Genomic DNA, 9,501 nt, shown 5'->3' with positions numbered 1-9,501 from the left:
TTTTTCTTATTACATACAATATAGTAATACCAAAATTACTGAATTTCACACGGCCAATACAACCTCAGTGAAACTGAATTAATTAACTTGCTAAAAAGAAATTAATAAAAAAATAACTTTCTGTTATTATCCTTTGAACTTCTCTCATGTTAATAACTTACATTTTAGTATGTTACCTTAAATGTAGGTTCCTAATCAAGATGATTAACAAAAGTAGCAGCTACCCACGTGTCACAACCTGGTAACAAAAAGCATAAAAAAAAGAAGTTAATAAGAATCAGATGTTGGACATATCCAAGTATCAGAGATCCCTTGTTTTGGAAATCAAATATTTCTTTCTTTCTTTTTAAATCAGAGAGGAACATTTTCTTGAATGATACATGCATGTCCAAATATATGACAATCTCTTATATTGGTTCAAATTAAGACTCAGCAACATGCGAGAGCAACAAAAATTTTAGTATTAGGCAAAAAATAATCAGAAAGGATACTTGAACTGAGCCCATTCACATAAAGATATTAACTGAATATTTTCAGAAGACAAAACTTTAGTTGATGAAATGACCGAAAGAAAAGCTACGAAAAATGAAAAGAAAAGCAAAAGAAAAAAGAGTGAAGAGAAGATTATGTTGGGACTGCAACAGTTAGGGCAAAACCTTAACTTGTTATTCGATTGTTAGAAAATTTACCTGTTGAACGAAATGGAGACGCCGGGACCACTGGAGATGACGACAAGTTTGTATCTTGTAGGATGATTTGGGGTTTAACCCTACAAAAAGTTGGACGGTGTGTTTCTCGGTTGAGTGAGTTGAGACCCCAGAAAGAGGATGCATGGTCACTGCGTTAGGTCTTCTTTCTGACCTCCTTTTTTTTTATTGCGTGTGTGTGTCTTGTTTGTGACCCTTTTTTTTATTGCGTGTGAATATTTATGATAACTAAAAATAACTAAATATTGAGAAAAATATATCATAATATAATTTTTTTATTCATTTCAAAGTTTTTGATATCAATAAATTTTATCTGCCCCAAAATTTAACTAATTTTCATAATTTTTTTCATTTTTATTTTCTATTGATAATTAGAGAAAAAATTATGGAAACTCACAGAAAAATAAAAAATTAAAGAAATAATTAATCAACGAAAATTTTAGACAATATAAAAGAGATTAACATACAAATTAACAAAAATAAGTAAAGAAATAATTAAGAATGTATTTATTTTTTTATAAAAAAATATGGTCCTTCCTCTTAAATATGATACTTCTTAAAAAAAAAGTTAATTATTGTTAATAATTTTATCATTAAAAATTCTTTTTAATAATAAAATCTTCCTAACAATTTTTTAAACTAATCTTTCCTTTTTTCTTATTTCGGCAGAATGAATAACTTTTATAACATAAAAAAAGAAAAGTAAACTTTATGTAGATAATAATTGTTTATATGTACTGTAGAATAAAGGTTCTAATTAACCCACAAACCAAAAAAAAAAAAAGAAAATTGAATATTAAATATATCAATTATCTTCAAGTACAAAATGAAATTTTAAACTTCTATCAAATTAAGATGATATTTGAAAACTTAAAATATCCATTTTTTCAAAAATAATTTTATAAATAAATTGAATGTTATGAGAACTAAAATTATAATTTAGTCTAAAGAAAATATATAGTTATAATAATGGTATAAAAATTAGTAATTAAAAAAAATAAACTCCATCAAAGAATATGATAGAAAATCATTAAGGAGAACCTGGTTTAAAAGAAGGCTAACCTTTAAAATTATCTGAACATAAAATAGCAATGCTTCCTTTACGATCAGAAACGACAATCAATACCCATTTCAGCATCCATAAGAATGCAATCATAAACTAACCTCAGTAATGGGTCAGAGTAAAGTTGCTCCAATCTTTTTGTATCCTAAATTAGAATTTATAAGTGAAACAGTTCACCAAAAAAGTCAAACAGTTCTAGTCACGAAAGGGGAAAAAGATCATCTAAAATGTGGAGGTTTGGAAAACTGGAAAAGTAAATTTCTAATCACCTTTAAACTTGTAAGTTTTATTATTTGTGAGCCCTACTATATTATTTTAAGGATGATTAAAGTTTTACTTGATCACTTTACCAACCTCCTCAAAATATATCAACATAAGTGGATTTTTATCCTACTATACCAAACATAAGATAACTTTTATTACTAAAGGAAACGTGAGAGAGAGACAGATACTCTATAAGGTAAAAGAATTCAAGACAGAATCTTGTACAATAGAATTCAAGATAAAATTCAATAGTGTGTACCTAAAGAGTCCTGCAAAAGAAGTGTGAGTTTGCTATTTCTATATGGAATCTGAGAATTCTTTTGAGTTAGTGCTGTGATCACATCTTTTCTGTGAACATGCATGGTGAGTACACTGAATTAAACAACCTTTATTATTAGTGTCTGCATTAAACATTTAAATTCAAGTTATAGGGTCTGAATAAATTTTAAAAATTACCTGTGGGAACGACTACTCCTATTGTTCAGTGCAGTGGAACTGACAGCACGGTGGACCTCACCGAGTTTCACGAGGGCCAAAACATCAGTTGTAGATGTCACCGGACGCAATGTAGCATCAGGAAGACTCAATCCATCATCATTGAAGCTCCTAATCTCTAATTTATTATCTGTTTTGTCCTCAGCAAGTAGGTTTCTAACTTGTTCATTGTAAATCTCAACCATTTAAACATAAATGTCATATGTCATAATGTCTTTCCTGTCATTAGACATTCGAAACAAATCGTTAAGAGCGAGATAATTGATCCCCATATCCTTAGAGGTTCCACCTGATGGACCACTCTGCCAAAAGAAGGAAGAAACAAAAAATATTAGATGGATATATAATTGGTTTAAGTTTGCATATATAGTAAGCAGACATTGCTTGTTATTTCATTGGTCTGTGTTCGCGTTATTTAATATATGGAAGAACCAATGCAATGTGTATCATACTTCTTTTATCTTACTATGGTGTATGTCTTCCCAGATCCAGTTTGACCATATGCGAAAATACAAACATTATATCCATCCATCACGGATCTAAAATATTGCTTGTTATTTCCTTCCACCTTTCAATGTTTTGGATGGATCTAAAATGAATAGAGAACCATCCTCCCCAATGAAATCAATAATATTCTTGTATTCAGCTTGGAATGAGGGTTTGATTCTGCAGTAAACTCGAATACTACCTATGATTTGGATTTGAAAAGTTTGACAAAATTAACTTTGGTCAATAATATATAAAGAGAAAGTGGCCATTAATTAAATAAGCAATTAAAAGTTCAACCTTTCAGATCTTGAACCATGTTAAATAATTTCCTATTCTCTTCTACTACTCTGTTATATCCACCAGCTTTAGTTGCCATATCCTCTACTTAACTCCCTGAATTCATAAACCAGTATTTCATCTCAATAATTAATAAGCATAAAATTGATTCTCAAAAACACAATTAACTCACAATCAGAAGAAAAACAAAAGCATCAATGCAAAAGGTAACAAACCAACAAATGAAGCCATCCAAATTCAAACACAATGCCCTTTGGAATTTTGGAATAGTTCCAACACAAATATCAATTGATCACATACCAGTGTAAATGAAAACACCCTTTTAACAACCAAATTTATCAAGATGGTTCCCATCCTCTATCAGTATTTGAAGTATTCTGCAAAACAAATTGGGAGTGACCTATTTATCGTGATAAGTTGATAACAAATAACAAATTGCAGAGTGAACAACGACAATTCATAATGATACCTAATTGCTCAAGCAAGATCTAAACATAATAGGAAATGTTAAAAACACTTTTCACTTCCTCTACTAAGTAAATAGATATTTTGTGGTTAAATTCAGAATTATACGAAGAGAGAGACTGACCGAGTTCACCAGCGCGATTGGTAGAGCTGCAATTCGAGGAGCGAGAGGCGATGTCCTCAAACTTGGATTTGACAGAAACGATGTTGTCACGGAAGGCCTTTAGCTGAGAGATGATGCTGTCTCTGGTGGTGTTTCTGATGACCTGGCCTTCTGGATCCTTCCACGACGCCTTGCGCCTTGAACCTTGGTGCTTCACCAGTATGTGTGATGCCCTAACCTCACCTCCATTACCACCGTGGCTGTTGCTGCAGTACGACATCTTCTTCGTCTTGCTCAAATGCTGCTTATGCTTCTCCTTCTGCTCTGCCGGCACCACCGGAGACTTCTTCCTCTTTCGATCGGACTCTATCTTCGCCGAAATTCCAGAGAGAGTGAGAAGAGATGTCTGAGTGAGAGGACTCCGAATCAGAATCGGCTTCACGAAAAGCAAAGTAGATCTTCGCTGGAATTCCAGAGGGAGTGAGAGGGCTCCGAATCAGAATCGGCTTCACGAAAAGGAAAGTAGTGAGGAAGAGATAATGTGTTTCCAATGGAACATGCCTGTTCCCCAATCATAATCGTTCCAACTCCATCGTGCGGTCCACATCTATTGATCTAATGCATCCGGTATGCTAGAAATTTTTAACTTTTTTTACCAAAACATGTCTATCTCTAGACTCTTAAAGTATTAAGATAGAAAATGAAGTATGTTAAATACATCGATAAACTAATAAGAGCAACTAAGTATTTGTTTAAGCATGATTAAATCGATAAAAAAATTGATGAAAAAGATATTTTTATTTACTTTTTAGTGCATTTGGTAAATTTCTAATAATAAAAATAAAATTACTAAAAAAATTTATTATAATTTTTTTAAGAAGGTAAGATTTATATTTTTAATTTTTTTAAATATATATTTTCACATGATAAATAAATAAAAAAGTACCTTTAACTTATTTTACTTAGAAATATCCTTTTATATGAGATATTTAAATATAAAATTATAACATGCTTGAAAAAAATACATTTTTTAAATGATTTTGGGGATCATTATTTAAATTATTGAATACATTCTAATAACTTGTAAGAAAACAAATATAAATATATATATACCAAACAATGCACATGTCTATAGATAATAACCATGCTTTATTCAACAACACAGAGAAACATACTCACACATAGAAATTTAAATATATGAAAGAGAACAATAAGTTTCATAAACATCACAACTCCGAAAATAAGTTGATATTACATACCAAAATAGATCTGTTGACAACAAATTTTACCAATCTTTCAACTACTTAACACAACTAATGTAAGACCCAAAATATTTGAAAAGTCTTATTATGATCAAGTCTCAAATCCTACAGTTATTTATAACCTTAATTTCAGAAATTATTTTATTAAAGATAATTAAGGCAAGTTTTGATTTATTGGATTTGAGATAAGTTATGGTTATTATCTAATTTTATAATTATTGGACTATTTCCTATATTTAAATTATAAAGTTGGCAGTTATGAAATAATAAGGAATTTATATGATTCGGATTAGATAAGTAATATTTTAAATATTAATACTGCTATTTTGGAAAATGAAGAAATTAAGTATATTATTTCTAATTTTTGGATTTGAACGTTTTATTGAAAATAAAGTGTGAAATTGATGAGCAAATAGTATTTTTATACACTATTATTGTTGGATTAGAATTTATTTCTAATTACTACATTATACCAATTTTGGGTGAAATTACAAAAATGCCCTCAACCCTAGTTTTCAAAAAATGAACGAAACCCTGAGGCCTCCATTCTAGCAGCCGAAACCCCATCTATCTTCCCTTTCACCCACGGAGCAACACCCATGATTTCCCTTCTTCCATGGACGAAAGGAACAGAATCAAGGAAGGAAAGGGAGATTTAGCTGCGGCAAGGAGGGGAGGAGGGAGCTCATCGCCGTCATCCCGCCTCACCGCGTCGCCAAGCTCCCTCACCGTCACACCACCATGTCGCCACCAATTTGCCATCGTCGAAGCTCCATGCGTCGCCACTGTTCGCGCAGGAGAGGGTTTGAGAAGGGGCAGTTGTCGTGCGTGCGTTAGCCCCCCTACATTTTTCCCCTTTCAGGATATGGGCGCAGAAGTCACGAAGAGTTTATTTAGTTGTTGTTGTGATGCTCTGTATTGTTTTAGTTATGGTTTACTGCACCCTCGCCTTTATCTTGATATAATCTGTAAGAGGGATAGGAATTGTATTGGATTATGTTTGTAATATTATTTATATATATATATATGTGTATATATATATATGGATGTACTCTTTATAAGCTTTTGTAAGTTGTATGATATTCTGTGAATGTACGTCATCGAACGAAAGTATTTTTGGGAGCGGTTTCACGGTTTAAGTTTTAAACAGGCTCATATTTTAGTATTAAATAGTATAAAAGTCGTCGTAATATCCGAGTTATCAGAGTTGCGCAGTCGGAAGCGTAAGCTTTGGTAGTTAGGGTGTTACATTATGGTATTAGAGCAGTTCTTCCTGTAGAGCCTGAGGAATGGACTGACTATACTTCAGCTGCATGCTCTGAGTGTTTGTCATGTATTAGGTCTTTTCGAAAGATGAGAATTAGAGCTTTATGCACATGACAGTCATTGATTAACGCTGTTAGTCTTGCATTGCATAATTCTTGGTATTAAGTTTGGCCGGCTTAATACTAGTGAATTATGTATATGAAGGCACTGATGGGTTATCATAGATGTTATACGAGTTTTGAGTAAAGCGAATCGCGGGTTTTGGGGACGTTGGAAACTTTTTCTCGAGGCTATTCAGTTGTGTGTCTTGAATTTTGTTCGAGTCGACCTGTTCCTTTGTGTCCTAATTTGAAGTTCTTGTTTGCTAATCCTTTTGAAAAGTAGTTTGATTTTTTAATTCTACTCCTCTATTCATATGCATTCTTGATTGATCTTAAGTGCATATGCTTGTTTGAAAATCCTTGTTGCATCTATCTTCCTCTGTTCGAGTTCTTCCTGATTCCTGTATTCTTTGATATGGCTTTGAACTGGTCCTAATGTACCGTGCAATTTAACTCCTGATTTCGAGTACCTTCTTAGAGAAATTATTGATTCAGTTTTTCTCTTATTTGACAGTGATTACAGTCAATTTTGAGATTTTTATAAAAATTGCTGTTGAATAGATATATACTTATCTATATATGAAACTTTGAAGATTTCTTATACAGTTTAACAACTACTTATTTCTAGTACCTCGCCCGTGTTTTTACTGGTTTGCGAAACTGCATTTACTTTAAAAGTAAATTGCCTTCTAGTAATTTTACTATAGTTCCAATGGACATCTTTATTTGATTGTGTATTTGGATATTTTCCGAAATACTGGAAAGAAAGGATTTTTCGCTTTTATTCCGGTTGAGTCTCGTTTGATAAGCTTTACTTAACTTATTTTGAATTGAGTTTGGTTTAGCATACTACATGGTTTATGCCATTGTTGTTCTTTTGAAAATGTTGGGCTCATAGCTTTCTTCTTATGAACGGACTAAGTTCTCTCTTAAGCTTTTCACCTCTATGAATGTCATACGTGACTCTGTCTTTAACTAATCTTTTACATCTTGAAAACATTACCATTGATCTTGGTTTGTCCTCTCTTGTGGATCTCATCCTTATGTGAGTCAGTTTGATTTGTTTCAATTTAGTGCATTATTTATTCTCCCATTATTTCTACAAGAGTTTTTAGTCAAAGATTTATCATTGAGAAATTACAAATGATTGAGTTGTCTTTTCCTATGACTTTTGTATTCTTTTGGATCAATTGAAAGCTTGTTTGATGACTCATGCCTAGTGAATCTTGTTTGGGCTACCTTGGTTTAAGATCCTTTCTTGCAAGGCTTGACTCCTTTTTAGTGCATCTTAAACTTCTTGAATGTTCTTCTGAGATGGTGATTTCAAGAACACTTTTGGAGTCTTGTTTTGAACCTTTTAAAAGAATTTTGAATTCTCTTTGAAGAAATATTAAACGGAATTTATTTTCTGTTGCTTGATTGAGATTGAAACCATTGCCCAATTTTGACGAAATTAATTTAAAGTTGGCATGCGCCATTTTAAATGAGGTTTTGGAAAAGCTCCCTTGTTTAGTGGAAATTGGTTTGTTTGTAACGCACCGCCTATTTCCTTACCAGATTGTAAGCAAATTTTACCTCGGAATTTCCTTTCTAAAGAGAGTTTAATTTTCTCCTTCGTCTTTGCCATGATTTTATACACGCTTGTTTGAATATGAATTTTGGGAATTTTTGAACAAGCATTTGATTTCTTTTCCGAGTTTTATGATTGCTTTTGGTTAAGTTGTGCACCTAATTATCTTTCTAAAATGTTTTGAGGAAATAATTTAGCTTTTAACCAAACTTGTGTGCACCTTGTTTTTAAAATTCTACATGATCTGTTTCAACATGAAGTTGTATTATAGCAAAGTCACGTTTATGCTTTTGTTACTCTCTTGAAGAATGTTTATTACTTGACTTTCTTCCAGACTGCGAAATGATTTTTCCGCAAGTTTTTGATTCTTTTATGAACAAAGTATTCGGAAGTATTTTAATCGTGCTCTTGAGTTCTGTGAGCTTTGTCTTGGGTTTGAAATATTCTCTTCTGTAAACCTCATGCTTCCTCGACTCAGCTTGAGTTTGTTTCAAACTGATGCACTGATTTTCTTCTTATTGATCCTATTGAACTTCTTTGATCTAAGGGTTATCTTTGAAATTGTCAATTGAATTGTGTCTAGCAAACTTCATTGCTTGAACATCCTTGTTTTTCTGGAATTGGATATATTCTTTCAAATCTATGAGTATTGTCTTTGACATTTGTCTCTCCTTTCTAAGATCTCGTATTCTTCTGAGTAGACTCGAGAATTATTTTGATATCACGTGCAACTAGTAGACGTAGTAACGCGATGCGTTAGTTCTTTAAGACGTTATATGTGTATGCGGAAGTTGAAGCGGTAGGTGTGCAACGTTATGAGTTGTGAGCATTTTGTTCCTTGCGAACGGGTTTGTGGTTGTCAGGCTTGTGATCAAATTTGGGGTTTGTAAAGTGCTTGATGGAGTTGGAAAGTTAAAGCTTTGAGGTTGGTGTGAGATTAGTGTGCGGATGTTAAGCACGTCGTTTTAACTCCATCCTGTTTTCTAGCCTTTGATGCCTTGCCCTACTATCACATGATTGACTCATGTTATCTTTTGCATTGAGCCTATCTTGTAACGTTTGCTTTGCAATCACACTCCTACCTTTACATCCTTATGCTTATGACAATCAAAGTATTTGAAAATCGTATATATGATTATATTTTGAGATATTTTTGCTTCTTCCTTAAATGTGTTCAAAGGTGAACTGATATGGAATTTCTTTCATTTTGTATCAATTTTCGAGGGCGAAAATTTTTATAAGGTGGGTAGAATGTAAGACCCAAAATATTTGAAAAGTCTTATTATGATCAAGTCTCAAATCCTACAGTTATTTATAACCTTAATTTCAGAGATTATTTTATTAAAGATAATTAAGGCAAGTTTTGATTTATTGGATTTGAGATAAGTTATGATTATTATCCAATTTTATAATTATTGG

Source organism: Arachis ipaensis, chromosome B10 (genome assembly GCF_000816755.2).
Source record: "Arachis ipaensis cultivar K30076 chromosome B10, Araip1.1, whole genome shotgun sequence".
Lineage (NCBI taxonomy): Eukaryota > Viridiplantae > Streptophyta > Magnoliopsida > Fabales > Fabaceae > Arachis > Arachis ipaensis.
Note: the sequence above shows the minus strand (reverse complement) of the source record.